The following is a 16,549-nucleotide window of genomic DNA, read 5'->3' on the forward strand; positions in this document are numbered from 1 at the left end:
ATTTACAAAAATATTTAAGTGCTCCAAAATTAACTGACAATTATATGTAGTAAGAAAATTTTTTTTATTTCGGAGCAAGTTAAAAGAGACGTTATAGTTGAGGTACTACTTTTGTAGTTTTTGACTTTTCTTATGTTTACCCGAAACTCGACTCAACCCGGCCCATCAGAAAACAGCCATTAGATCGACTTAAAAACTGGATATAAATATAAATATAAATATAAATATAAATATGAATAAAAAAATACAAATACAAATCAAAACCCCCAAATTCGACAGTTTTCTCGATTTCACTAACCCTAGGTACGTTTAATTTTTGTTTCCTCTTTCACTGATAAGCTATATAATCTCGTGTAACCATGTAAACTGAACGAACGTTTTCGATTCATATTGTTGTCCATGCTTTTATTTTTCTTAGGTTGTTGATTAGTTTGTGTAATTTTAATTATCCATCATTGATTATTTATGTATATGTTTTGTTTGTAAATTTTGATATTTTGGGTTTCTTTTTTCAGTGTGTGAAAGACTAAGTGCAGACTGATTGAAACTCCTACACCTGGTCCAGCTTATGCACCTGGTGTCACCCCTGTTGGTGGTATTGAACTTGCTACCCCAACTCAAGGAGCTAAAAACCGTGGTGCCATCACAACGCGAGAGCAGTATAATTTGTTAAGATTGGAGAAAGATATTGAAAACAGAAATCAACAGTGAACAGATGAAGATTTAGACTTGGAACCAACAACATCTTACATTCCAGTCAGAACTCTATTGGGAATACCGTTGTATGCGCTTCAGAAAGAAAATAGAGGTCAACAGTTTGATGATCAAAAATAGATGCCACGTGGCTTGTATTAGTCTAGATATCTCGATAGTACAAGTTGTTATAACAACCTACAAGTTGTTATAACAACCTCTGACATATTTGTTATATGTCCCTTGTATCACTCTATATATACCCATCCTCACAATTATATACAACAATACAAATCATAATCACAATTCTCTCTACAATTCTCTTTGATTATTAGCTTGCCATTTATGAATCCGGGGGATTACCAATACTATGGTGCTCTTTCTGAAATGTCCCGTTCTTATTGATTAAAAACGTTCCATATTAATTGATTTCGTTGCGAGGTTTTGACCTCTATATGAGACGTTTTTCAAAGACTGCATTCAGTTTAAAACAAACCATAACCTTTATTTCATCAATAAAGTTTTAAAAAGCTTTACGTAGATTATCAAATAATGATAATCTAAAATATCCTGTTTACACACGACCATTACATAATGGTTTACAATACAAATATGTTACAACAAAATAAGTTTCTTGAATGCAGTTTTTACACAATATCATACAAGCATGGACTCCAAATCTCGTCCTTATTTAAGTATGCGACAGCGGAAGCTCTTAATAATCACCTGAGAATAAACATGCTTAAAACTTCAACAAAAATGTTGGTGAGTTATAGGTTTAACCTATATACATCAAATCATAATAATAGACCACAAGATTTCATATTTCAATACACATCCCATACATAGAGATAAAAATCATTCATATGGTGAACACCTGGTAACCGACATTAACAAGATGCATATATAAGAATATCCCCATCATTCCGGGACACCCTTCGGATATGATATAAATTTCGAAGTACTAAAGCATCCGGTACTTTGGATGGGGTTTGTTAGGCCCAATAGATCTATCTTTAGGATTCGCGTCAATTAGGGTGTCTGTTCCCTAATTCTTAGATTACCAGACTTAATAAAAAGGGGCATATTCGATTTCGATAATTCAACCATAGAATGTAGTTTCACGTACTTGTGTCTATTTTGTAAATCATTTATAAAACCTGCATGTATTCTCATCTCAAAAATATTAGATTTTAAAAGTGGGACTATAACTCACTTTCACGGATTTTTACTTCGTCGGGAAGTAAAACTTGGCCACTGGTTGATTCACGAACCTATAACAATATATACATATATATCAAAGTATGTTCAAAATATATTTACAACACTTTTAATATATTTTGATGTTTTAAGTTTATTAAGTCAGCTGTCCTCGTTAGTAACCTACAACTAGTTGTCCACAGTTAGATGTACAGAAATAAATCGATAAATATTATCTTGAATCAATCCACGACCCAGTGTATACGTATCTCAGTATTGATCACAACTTAAACTATATATATTTTGGAATCAACCTCAACCCTGTATAGCTAACTCCAACATTCACATATAGAGTGTCTATGGTTGTTCCGAAATATATATAGATGTGTCGACATGATAGGTCGAAACATTGTATACGTGTCTATGGTATCTCAAGATTACATAATATACAATACAAGTTGATTAAGTTATGGTTGGAATAGATTTGTTACCAATTTTCACGTAGCTAAAATGAGAAAAATTATCCAATCTTGTTTTACTCATAACTTCTTCATTTTAAATCCTTCTTGAGTGAATCAAATTGCTATGGTTTCATATTGAACTCTATTTTATGAATCTAAACAGAAAAAGTATAGGTTTATAGTCGGAAAAATAAGTTACAAGTCATTTTTGTAAAGGTAGTCATTTCAGTCGAAAGAACGACGTCTAGATGACCATTTTAGAAAACATACTTCCACTTTGAGTTTAACCATAATTTTTGGATATAGTTTCATGTTCATAATAAAAATCATTTTCTCAGAATAACAACTTCTAAATCAAAGTTTATCATAGTTTTTAATTAACTAACCCAAAACAGCCCGCGGTGTTACTACGACGGCGTAAATCCGGTTTTACGGTGTTTTTCGTGTCTCCAGGTTTTAAATCATTAAGTTAGCATATCATATAGATATAGAACATGTGTTTAGTTGATTTTAAAATTCAAGTTAGAAGGATTAACTTTTGTTTGCGAACAAGTTTAGAATTAACTAAACTATGTTCTAGTGATTACAAGTTTAAACCTTCGAATAAGATAGTTTTATATGTATGAATCGAATGATGTTATGAACATCATTACAACCTTAAGTTCCTTGGATAAACCTACTTGAAAAGAGAAAAATGGATCTAGCTTCAACGGATCCTTGGATGGCTCGAAGTTCTTGAAGCAGAATCATGACACGAAAACAAGTTCAAGTAAGATCATCACTTGAAATAAGATTGTTATAGTTATAGAAATTGAACCAAAGTTTGAATATGATTATTACCTTGTATTAGAATGATAACCTACTGTAAGAAACAAAGATTTCTTGAGGTTGGATGATCACCTTACAAGATTGGAAGTGAGCTAGCAAACTTGAAAGTATTCTTGATTTTATGTAACTAGAACTTGTAGAGTGTATGAAGAACACTTAGAACTTGAAGATAGAACTTGAGAGAGATCAATTAGATGAAGAAAATTGAAGAATGAAAGTGTTTGTAGGTGTTTTTGGTCGTTGGTGTATGGATTAGATATAAAGGATATGTAATTTTGTTTTCATGTAAATAAGTCATGAATGATTACTCATATTTTTGTAATTTTATGAGATATTTCATGCTAGTTGCCAAATGATGGTTCCTACATGTGTTAGGTGACTCACATGGGCTGCTAAGAGCTGATCATTGGAGTGTATATACCAATAGTACATACATCTAAAAGCTGTGTATTGTACGAGTACGAATACGGGTGCATACGAGTAGAATTGTTGATGAAACTGAACGAGGATGTAATTGTAAGCATTTTTGTTAAGTAGAAGTATTTTGATAAGTGTATTGAAGTCTTTCAAAAGTGTATAAATACATATTAAAACACTACGTGTATATACATTTTAACTGAGTCGTTAAGTCATCGTTAGTCGTTACATGTAAGTGTTGTTTTGAAACCTTTAGGTTAACGATCTTGTTAAATGTTATTAACCCAATGTTTATAATATCAAATGAGATTTTAAATTATTATATTATCATGATATTATCATGTATGAATATCTCTTAATATGATATATATACATTAAATGTCTTTACAACGATAATCGTTACATATATGTCTCGTTTAAAAATCATTAAGTTAGTAGTCTTGTTTTTACATATGTAGTTCATTGTTAATATACTTAATGATATGTTTACTTATCATAGTATCATGTTAACTATATATATATATATATATATATATATATATATATATATATATATATATATATATATATATATATATATATATATATATATATATATATATATATATCCATATATATGTCATCATATAGTTTTTACAAGTTTTAACGTTCGTGAATCACCGGTCAACTTGGGTGGTCAATTGTCTATATGAAACATATTTCAATTAATCAAGTCTTAACAAGTTTGATTGCTTAACATGTTGGAAACATTTAATCATGTAAATATCAATCTCAATTAATATATATAAACATGGAAAAGTTTGGGTCACTACAGTACCTACCCGTTAAATAAATTTCGTCCCGAAATTTTAAGCTGTTGAAGGTGTTGACGAATCTTCTGGAAATAGATGCGGGTATTTCTTCTTCATCTGATCTTCACGCTCCCATGTGAACTCGGGTCCTCTACGAGCATTCCATCAAACCTTAACAATTGGTATCTTGTTTTGCTTAAGTCTTTTAACCTCACGATCCATTATTTCGACGGGTTCTTCGATGAATTGAAGTTTTTCGTTGATTTGGATTTCATCTAACGGAATAGTGAGATCTTCTTTAGCAAAACATTTCTTCAAATTCGAGACGTGGAAAGTGTTATGTACAGCCGCGAGTTGTTGAGGTAACTCAAGTCGGTAAGCTACTGGTCCGACACGATCAATAATCTTGAATGGTCCAATATACCTTGGATTTAATTTCCCTCGTTTACCAAATCGAACAACGCCTTTCCAAGGTGCAACTTTAAGCATGACCATCTCTCCAATTTCAAATTCTATATCTTTTCTTTTAATGCCAGCGTAGCTCTTTTGTCGACTTTGGGCGGTTTTCAACCGTTGTTGAATTTGGATGATCTTCTCGGTAGTTTCTTGTATAATCTCCGGACCCGTAATCTGTCTATCCCCCACTTCACTCCAACAAATCGGAGACCTGCACTTTCTACCATAAAGTGCTTCAAACGGCGCCATCTCAATGCTTGAATGGTAGCTGTTGTTGTAGGAAAATTCTGCTAACGGTAGATGTCGATCCCAACTGTTTCTGAAATCAATAACACATGCTCGTAGCATGTCTTCAAGCATTTGTATCGTCCTTTTGCTCTGCCCATCAGTTTGTGGATGATAGGCAGTACTCATGTCTAGATGAGTTCCTAATGCTTGCTGTAATGTCTGCCAGAATCTTGAAATAAATCTACCATCCCTATCAGAGATAATAGAGATTGGTATTCCATGTCTGGAGATGACTTCCTTCAAATACAGTCGTGCTAACTTCTCCATCTTGTCATCTTCTCTTATTGGCAGGAAGTGTGCTGATTTGGTGAGACGATCAACTATTACCCAAATAGTATCAAAACCACTTGCAGTCCTTGGCAATTTAGTGATGAAATCCATGGTAATGTTTTCCCATTTCCATTCCGGGATTTCGGGTTGTTGAAGTAGACCTGATGGTTTCTGATGCTCAGCTTTGACCTTAGAACAAGTCAAACATTCTCCTACGTATTTAGCAACATCGGCTTTCATACCCGGCCACCAAAAATGTTTCTTGAGATCCTTGTACATCTTCCCCGTTCCAGGATGTATTGAGTATCTGGTTTTATGAGCTTCTCTAAGTACCATTTCTCTCATATCTCCAAATTTTGGTACCCAAATCCTTTCAGCCCTATACCGGGTTCCGTCTTCCCGAATATTAAGATGCTTCTCCGATCCTTTGGGTATTTCATCCTTTAAATTTCCCTCTTTTAAAACTCCTTGTTGCGCCTCCTTTATTTGAGTAGTAAGGTTATTATGAATCATTATATTCATAGATTTTACTCGAATGGGTTCTCTGTCCTTCCTGCTCAAGGCATCGGCTACCACATTTGCCTTCCCCGGGTGGTTACGAATCTCAAAGTCGTAATCATTCAACAATTCAATCCACCTACGCTGTCTCATATTCAGTTGTTTCTGATTAAATATGTGTTGAAGACTTTTGTGGTCGGTATATATAATACTTTTGACCCCATATAAGTAGTGCCTCCAAGTCTTTAATGAAAAAACAACCGCGCCTAATTCCAAATCATGCGTTGTATAATTTTGTTCGTGACTCTTCAATTGTCTAGACGCATAAGCAATCACCTTCGTTTGTTTCATTAATACACAACCGAGACCTTGCTTTGATGCGTCACAATAAATCACAAAATCATCATTCCCTTCAGGCAATGACAATATAGGTGCCGTAGTTAGCTTTTTCTTCAATAACTGAAACGCTTTCTCTTGTTCATCATTCCATTCAAATTTCTTCCCTTTATGCGTTAATGCAGTCAAGGGTTTTGCTATTCTGGAAAAGTCTTGGATGAACCTTCTGTAGTAACCAGCTAGTCCTAAAAACTGGCGTATGTGTTTCGGAGTTTTCGGGGTTTCCCACTTTTCAACAGTTTCTATCTTTTCCGGATCCACCTTAATACCTTCTTTGTTTACTATGTGACCGAGGAATTGAACTTCTTCCAACCAAAATGCACACTTTGAAAACTTAGCGTACAATTCTTCCTTCCTCAATACTTCTAACACCTTTCTTAAATGTTCACCGTGTTCTTGGTCATTCTTTGAGTAAATAAGTATGTCATCAATGAAAACAATGACAAACTTGTCGAGGTATGGTCCACACACTCGGTTCATAAGGTCCATGAACACAGCTGGTGCATTAGTTAAACCAAACGGCATGACCATAAACTCGTAATGATCGTAACGTGTTCTGAAAGCAGTCTTTGGAATATCATCTTCTTTCACCCGCATTTGATGATACCCGGAACGTAAGTCAATCTTTGAATAAACAGACGAGCCTTGTAGTTGATCAAATAAATCGTCAATTCTCGGTAGTGGGTAGCGGTTCTTGATGGTAAGTTTGTTCAACTCTCGGTAGTCGATACACAACCTGAATGTACTATCTTTCTTCTTGACAAACAAAACAGGAGCTCCCCACGGTGATGTGCTTGGTCGAATGAAACCACGCTCTAAAAGTTCTTGTAATTGGCTTTGAAGTTCTTTCATCTCACTGGGTGCGAGTCTGTAAGGAGCACGAGCTATTGGTGCAGCTCCTGGTACAAGATCTATTTGAAATTCAACGGATCGATGTGGGGGTAATCCCGGCAATTCTTTCGGAAATACATCGGGAAATTCTTTTGCAATGGGAACATCATTGATGCTCTTTTCTTCAGTTTGTACTTTCTCGACGTGTGCTAGAACAGCATAGCAACCTTTTCTTATTAGTTTTTGTGCCTTCAAATTACTAATAAGATGTAGCTTCGTGTTGCCCTTTTCTCCGTACACCATTAAGGGTTTTCCTTTTTCTCGTATAATGCGAATTGCATTTTTGTAACAAACGATCTCTGCTTTCACTTCTTTCAACCAGTCCATACCGATTATCACATCAAAACTCCCTAACTCTACTGGTATCAAATCAATCTTAAATGTTTCGCTAACCAGTTTAATTTTCAATTCCGACATATATTATCTGCTGAAATTAATTTACCATTTGCTAATTCGAGTAAAAATTTACTATCCAAAGGCGTCAATGGACAACTTAATTTAGCACAAAAATCTATACTCATATAGCTTCTATCCGCACCCGAATCAAATAAAACGTAAGCAGATTTATTGTCAATAAGAAACGTACCCGTAACAAGCTCCGGGTCTTCCTGTGCCTCTGCCGCATTAATATTGAAAACTCTTTCGCGGCCTTGTCCATTCGTGTTCTCCTAGTTCGGGCAATTTCTAATAATGTGGCCCGGTTTTCCACATTTATAACAAACTACATTGGCATAACTTGCTCCGACACTACTTGCTCCGCCATTACTCGTTCCGACAGCATTTGTTCCTTTCGTTCTATTAACCCCTGGTCCGTAGACCTCACACTTCACCGCGCTATGACCATTTCTTTTACACTTGTTGCAAAATTTGGTGTAGAACCCCGAGTGATACTTTTTACACCTTTGGCATAGCTGCTTCTGATTGTTGTTGTTGTTGCGGTTATTATTGTTGTTGGGATGATTGTTGTAGTTGCTGTTGTTGTTGTTGTTGTTGTTGTTGTTGTTGTTGTTGGGCCGTTTGTTGTAGTTGCGATTGATGTTGCGATTGTTGGGATAATTGTTGCGATTATTGTTGTAATTGCTGTTGTTGTTGTATTGGTGATTCTTATCACCGTTTTCCTCCCACTTTCTTTTGACTTGCTTCCCATTGGCCTCTTCAGCAGTCTGTTCTTTAATTCTTTCTTCAATCTGGTTCACTAGTTTGTGAGCCATTCTACATGCCTGTTGTATGGAGGCGGGCTCGTGTGAACTTATATCTTCTTGGATTCTTTCCGGTAATCCTTTCACAAACGCGTCGATCTTCTCTTCCTCATCTTCGAATGCTCCCGGACACAATAGGCACAATTCTGTGAATCATCTTTCGTACGTGGTAATATCAAATCCTTGGGTTCGTAACCCTCTAAGTTCTGTCTTGAGCTTATTGACCTCGGTTCTGGGACTGTACTTCTCGTTCATCAAGTGCTTGAATGCTGACCACGGTAGTGCGTACGCATCATCTTGTCCCACTTGCTCTAGATAGGTATTCCACCATTTTAACATAGAACCTGTGAAGGTATGCGTAGCGTACTTCACTTTGTCCTCTTCAGTACACTTACTTATGGCAAACACCGATTCGACCTTCTCAGTCCACCGTTTCAATCCGATCGGTCCTTCGGTTCCATCAAATTCCAAAGGTTTGCAGGCAGTGAATTCTTTGTAGGTGCATCCTACACGATTTCCTGTACTGCTAGATCCAAGGTTATTGTTGGTATGTAGCGCAGCCTGTACTGCGGCTATGTTTGAAGCTAGAAAAGTACGGAATTCCTCTTCATTCATATTCACGGTGTGTCGAGTAGTCGGTGCCATTTCCTTCAAAATAGTCAAATGGAACAAGTTAATCATACAGAATATTAAGAGTAGTTAATAGTATTTCGTAGCATAATATGAACTCATTTATAAAAGCTTTTTCTTCATATTAGCGTTTTATAAGTTTAAATTCGGGTAGTACCTACCCGTTAAGTTCATACTTAGTAGCTAATATACAATTCAACTACTACAATTCTATATGAAAAACTGATTATAATAATATTTCGCGTTCAAACTTTTACACAATATTTTACAAACTTACAATACCGCTTATTTTACATATAGCATGAAATATAGCACACAATAAATTTGATACAAGATGGTTGTGAAGATAATTCTAGCTAGTACACAAGTCGTTCAGCAAAGGCAATAAAGATACGTAATTCATACGTCCAGAAACAAGTCATGCATTCTGGTTTTACTAGGATTACTTCCCATCCTTGGTCTTGTGGAACATAACCGTTATGGCCGTTGATAAGACATCGTGTTGTAACATCGTCAAAGGGACGAGGGTTACGTAATGTCCAACAGTCCAGTAACAATCTAAAAACCTCATTTCTTACCCCAATTACCGACTCCGTCACTTGTGGGAACGTTTTGTTTAATAGTTGTAGCCCGATGTTCTTGTTCTCACTTTGGTGAGAAGCGAACATTACTAATCCGTAAGCATAACATGCTTCTTTATGTTGCATGTTAGCCGCTTTTTCTAAATCACGAAGTCCAATATTCGGGTATATTGAGTCAAAATAATTTCTTAACCCATTGCGTAAAATAGCATTTGGGTTCCCCGCAATATATGCGACAAAGTAAACACATCGTAACTTATGGGTTTCCCAATGTGATATCCCCCATCTTTCAAACGAAAGTCTCTTATAAACCAAGACATTCTTGGAACGTTCTTCAAATGTCTTACAAACTGATCTCGCCTTAAATAGTTGTGCCGAAGAATTCTGACCGACTCTAGACAAGATTTCATCAATCATGTCTCCGGGTAGGTCTCTTAAAATATTGGGTTGTCTATCCATTTTGTGTTTTTATACTGTAAAATAGACAAGAGTTAGATTCATAAAAAAAATACTTATTAATACAAGCAATTTTTACATATATCATAAAGCATAAGCACACTATATTACATATATTACACCACACGAATACAACTATCTTATTCCGAATCGCTTGTTTCTTCTTCTTCGGTTTTGGTTCGTTTTGCCAAGTTTCTAGGGATATATGATGTTCCCCTAATACGAGCCGTCGTTTTCCACATTGGTTTAGAAAAACCTGGTGGTTTAGAAGTTCCCGGGTCATTGTTACAACTTAAGGACTTCGGGGGTTGACGATACATATAAAGTTCATCGGGGTTGGAATTAGATTTCTCTATTTTTATGCCCTTTCCCTTATTATTTTCTTTTGCCTTTTTAAATTCAGTTGGGGTAATTTCTATAACATCATCGGAATTCTCGTCGGAATCCGATTCATCGGAGAATTGGTAATCCTCCCAATATTTTGCTTCCTTGGCGGAAACACCATTGACCATAATTAACCCTGGTCGGTTGGTTGAGGATTTTCTTTTAGTTAACCATTTTATTATTTCCCCCATCGGTTCTATTTCTTCATCCGGTTCCGATTCTTCTTCCGGTTCCGATTCTTCTTCCGGTTCCGACTCTTCTTCCGGTTCCTCTTCGGGAACTTGTGAATCAGTCCACGAATCATTCCAATTTACATTTGACTCTTCATTATTATTAGGTGAGTCAATGGGACTTGTTCTAGAGGTAGACATCTATCACATAATATCAAATGCGTTAAGAGATTAATATATCACATAATATTCACATGTTAAAAATATATAGTTTCCAACAAAATTTGTTAAGCAATCATTTTTCAAGTAAACACGGTCGAAGTCCAGACTCACTAATGCATCCTAACAAACTCAATAAGACACACTAATGCAAAATTCTGGTTCTCTAAGACCAACGCTCGGATACCAACTGAAATGTCCCGTTCTTATTGATTAAAAACGTTCCATATTAATTGATTTCGTTGCGAGGTTTTGACCTCTATATGAGACGTTTTTCAAAGACTGCATTCAGTTTAAAACAAACCATAACCTTTATTTCATCAATAAAGGTTTAAAAAGCTTTACGTAGATTATCAAATAATGATAATCTAAAATATCCTGTTTACACACGACCATTACATAATGGTTTACAATACAAATATGTTACAACAAAATAAGTTTCTTGAATGCAGTTTTTACACAATATCATACAAGCATGGACTCCAAATCTCGTCCTTATTTAAGTATGCGACAGCGGAAGCTCTTAATAATCACCTGAGAATAAACATGCTTAAAACTTCAACAAAAATGTTGGTGAGTTATAGGTTTAACCTATATACATCAAATCATAATAATAGACCACAAGATTTCATATTTCAATACACATCCCATACATAGAGATAAAAATCATTCATATGGTGAACACCTGGTAACCGACATTAACAAGATGCATATATAAGAATATCCCCATCATTCCGGGACACCCTTCAGATATGATATAAATTTCGAAGTACTAAAGCATCCGGTACTTTGGATGGGGTTTGTTAGGCCCAATAGATCTATCTTTAGGATTCGCGTCAATAAGGGTGTCTGTTCCCTAATTCTTAGATTACCAGACTTAATAAAAAGGGGCATATTCGATTTCGATAATTCAACCATAGAATGTAGTTTCACTTACGTGTGTCTATTTTGTAAATCATTTATAAAACCTGCATGTATTCTCATCCCAAAAATATTAGATTTTAAAAGTGGGACTATAACTCACTTTCACGAATTTTTACTTCGTCGGGAAGTAAGACTTGGCCACTGGTTGATTCACGAACCTATAACAATATATACATATATATCAAAGTATGTTCAAAATATATTTACAACACTTTTAATATATTTTGATGTTTTAAGTTTATTAAGTCAGCTGTCCTCGTTAGTAACCTACAACTAGTTGTCCACAGTTAGATGTATAGAAATAAATCGATAAATATTATCTTGAATCAATCCACGACCCAGTGTATACGTATCTCAGTATTGATCACAACTCAAACTATATATATTTTGGAATCAACCTCAACCCTGTATAGCTAACTCCAACATTCACATATAGAGTGTCTATGGTTGTTCCGAAATATATATAGATGTGTCGACATGATAGGTCGAAACATTGTATACGTGTCTATGGTATCTCAAGATTACATAATATACAATACAAGTTGATTAAGTTATGGTTGGAATAGATTTGTTACCAATTTTCACGTAGCTAAAATGAGAAAAATTATCCAATCTTGTTTTACCCATAACTTCTTCATTTTAAATCCGTCTTGAGTGAATCAAATTGCTATGGTTTCATATTGAACTCTATTTTATGAATCTAAACAGAAAAAGTATAGGTTTATAGTCGGAAAAATAAGTTACAAGTCATTTTTGTAAAGGTAGTCATTTCAGTCGAAAGAACGACGTCTAGATGACCATTTTAGAAAACATACTTCCACTTTGAGTTTAACCATAATTTTTGGATATAGTTTCATGTTCATAATAAAAATCATTTTCTCAGAATAACAACTTCTAAATCAAAGTTTATCATAGTTTTTAATTAACTAACCCAAAACAGCCCGCGGTGTTACTACGACGGCGTAAATCCGGTTTTACGGTGTTTTTCGTGTCTCCAGGTTTTAAATCATTAAGTTAGCATATCATATAGATATAGAACATGTGTTTAGTTGATTTTAAAAGTCAAGTTAGAAGGATTAACTTTTGTTTGCGAACAAGTTTAGAATTAACTAAACTATGTTCTAGTGATTACAAGTTTAAACCTTCGAATAAGATAGTTTTATATGTATGAATCGAATGATGTTATGAACATCATTACTACCTTAAGTTCCTTGGATAAACCTACTGGAAAAGAGAAAAATGGATCTAGCTTCAACGGATCCTTGGATGGCTCGAAGTTCTTGAAGCAGAATCATGACACGAAAACAAGTTCAAGTAAGATCATCACTTGAAATAAGATTGTTATTGTAACGTCCTCCCAATAGGGTCTGGAAGAAACGTTACTAATATCAAATAAAGCAACATATTATAATACGAGAACAATACTAAATGAGAAAATTTAACTTTATTGAGTACGCAGCGGAAAATGAAATGTCGTTACAATAATGGAAATAACGATAAAGTAATTGTTCATATGCAGAAGTAATAAATGCGATATCTCTTGATCCTAAGTCCAAGTAGTATCACATAAGTAGTAGATAAGAAAGCTTGAATCAAACAGCACCTGAGACAAAACATGCTAAAGTGTCAACCAAAAAGGTTGAGTGAAGTTCATAGGTTTAACAAAAGTAGTTATCATTGTTTTTAGACCACAAGATTTAGTTGTAAAGTTGATCTCCCGCAGGATCAAAAAGTAGATCTCGCAGATCCAAAAGTAGTACTGATTCGTGATATTTTAGACTAAACGTTTGTTTTGTTGCCCCGATGATAAGTTGGCAGTACCTTATCACCATGTTTAAATCATTATTAAGTAATACAAAGACATCACGGTCAAATGTATCGGGGACGTTACTCCCGATAGGCCTACCCCCAATAATTAAGAATGCCTTATCCTGAAAGCAATTAAAAAATATCACTGTGGGGTCTTAGTAGCATAAGCTAGTCATAGTACAGTTTAGGTTCGTACTTGTGTCTAAGTTGTTTAAAGTATAAAAGCAGCATGTGTCTCACCCCAGTAAGTATAAAAAGTGCTATAGCAATAAGAGTGGGGCTATGAAAGTCACCTTAGTAAGTAGAGAGAGAGTTATTCCTCGGAATAAAGAGTTGAACGAGTGAGCAGGAAAGTCAACCTATTGTCATTTAAGAGTAGTTAAGTGTTTTGCCCATGTTTAAGTTTAAGTATGTGTTTAAGTATAGTTTGTTTTACTAAGTTTCTATTCCTAGTAAGTTACTATTTTTATAAAGTTTCTATTTTTAGAAAGTTTCTTATTTTACTAAATTTCTATGACTAGAGAGTTTCTACTTTTATCAGTGTTTTCCATTTTAGGATACTTGCCGTATTAGATAAGCTTCCAATCACCCCTTTCCCTTCGAATGGCTAATTTAGATCTAGGGGCTTGAGCCATAGGACCCTTTAAATCGGAAATCCAAACTCTCTGCCTAGAATCTCATAGAAACCATTCGTCAAGAAAGTTCGAAGATCTATACATCTCTAATACATATCCCAAAATGTTTTTGTGCTACAATATAAGTAGTAGGTTATAGGTGCTAGTAATAGTAATAGCGTATACATGTTAAGTACTAGTATAAGTAGTATTAGGGTTTCATTAATTAGGGTTAGTTAATTAAAGTAGTAATTAATAACTAGGGTTTAGTAATTAATGTCCTAGGGTTTCATAAATGTTTAGAGTTTAATTAATTAGGGTTTAAGAATTATAGTTTAGGTGTAATTAGGGTTTAAGGTTTTAATATGTATATGTATATATAATTAGTATATATATGTATATATATATACATATATATATATATAAAATATATTTTTTTTACATGTATATATGTATATATAAATCTAGGTGTGTTTATGTATATACTTATGAATAACAAGTTTATAATATGAATATGAATTAACAAAGATCGAAGTTTATGTAAATAGTTTAGGGTTTATGTTATACCTTTGAAGATTCAAGATAATTAACAAAGAAAAGATGAACACGATGAAGATGGAAGATCAAAGCCTTGAAAATCTTGAAGAACTCCTTGAAGATTCTTGAAGAACACGAAGAACAAGCTTGAAGATTCGAATTTTACAAGAGAGGGAAAGGGAGAGATTGTTTTTGAGAGAGGATTTTGGTGTGATTTGTGAATGAGAAACTAGGAGTCTAGGAGTGTTTATATAGTGCAAGTATTAGAGTGTTAGTCAACATAAGGATGTTCTAATTAATGATTTTATTTTGTTTTATAATTTTTAGTCAACAATAGGTGGTACTAGTTTATAATTAGTCAACATAAGGATGTACTAGTTTATACTTTATTTTTAGTCAACATAAGGATGTAATATTTTTTTAGTCTCATTATTATTACTATTATTATTATTATTATTATTATTATTATTATTATTTTTACATTTACTACATGATAAGTATTATTTTCTTTTTACTAATTCATGACTTGTATATATTTAGTTCCCAATTGTTTTATTATTTATATAAATGTCACTTTTTATTTATTACTTATAGGTTATTAGTTATAATATTACATAAATGCATAAATTTTAATTAGCAGTGAGTGTCGACTAACAGTTTATTATTTTCATCTTTTATTAACTTGTCAATTTTTGTACAAAGTTAATTAATATGTTTTCTAACTCTTAACAATTGTTGATTAAAGTTTAATCATTAAGTTTTAATTATATTGTTTGGGCTTTTAATATTGGAAAAATATAGAATGGAAAAATGAGGGTCGTTATAGTACCTCCCCGTTATTGAAAACTTCGTCCCGAAGTTTTTAGGTAGTTTCCTCGTTTGCATCAGCAGTTGAGAAGAGATGGGGATATTTCCGTTTCATATGGTCTTTGCGTTCCCAGGTATATTCGGGGCCCCTACGCGAATTCCAACGGACTTTAACGATAGGTATATTGCTTTTACGCGTTTGTTTGACCTCTCCTTCCATGATTTCTATAGGTTATTCAACGAAGTGCATTTTATCATTAATGCGAAGATCATTCAAAATGATGATGTTATACAAGTTATTTCAGTAAATTGGATACATGAAATGTGTTATGAATAGTATTGAGCTCATTTAAAACCTTGAGCATTTTATGCCACAATATTAGGGCAGACAAACAAAGAGGAGTTCGTGAAAATCACAGTCATGAAATTTGATAGAGATCTTCATTGTTTACAACAAGAATATTTTAATGATGAATATAAGTTGAAAAATAAAGTTTTATCACTATTGAATAATATGGATAAAACGATTCGTTTATAGGAAGAGTATAAATGAAGCTATCATAAAAGAGTGAAATGAGAAAATTAAATGTTCGCCTTAACTTTTGACGTAGTCACGATTGATTTCCGGAATTCAAGGAATTAAAGGAAATATTCGTAATCTATAAGATTTGATTCTCCGGTATTTACGAAATTTTGAGATTTGTTTGATTAAATGCGGTGATTTGCCTCGATTGATGTGTTTGGAATTTTGCTATAAATTAGCTTCTTTCGTTTCATTATCTTCACCACTTCTATACTTTCTTTCTCAATTCAAACTTCCAAAAGATTAAGAAAATGCTTAATCCAGTTCTGATCCTGGTTATTATATTGACCATCTATGCAGTCATTCTTCTTTTTCTTTTACCGCCAGAGGAATCTGTTTACTTCTACTATGCTCTTGGGGTTATAGTGTTTTTAATTATCCCGTGTCTTTATATTGCTATAAGCATTGATATACACGGTTTGTAATTTCGGAGTCGTTATCGGGCTT

At 34.0% G+C, this 16,549-nt stretch overlaps 1 pseudogene; it reads left to right on the plus strand.

Moving 5' to 3' along the window:
* LOC139899956 (uncharacterized) overlaps nucleotides 1–16,549 on the plus strand; it is a 30,105-nt pseudogene that overhangs the window by 593 nt on the left and 12,963 nt on the right.

This window comes from Rutidosis leptorrhynchoides, chromosome 3 (genome assembly GCF_046630445.1).
Source record: "Rutidosis leptorrhynchoides isolate AG116_Rl617_1_P2 chromosome 3, CSIRO_AGI_Rlap_v1, whole genome shotgun sequence".
NCBI lineage: Eukaryota > Viridiplantae > Streptophyta > Magnoliopsida > Asterales > Asteraceae > Rutidosis > Rutidosis leptorrhynchoides.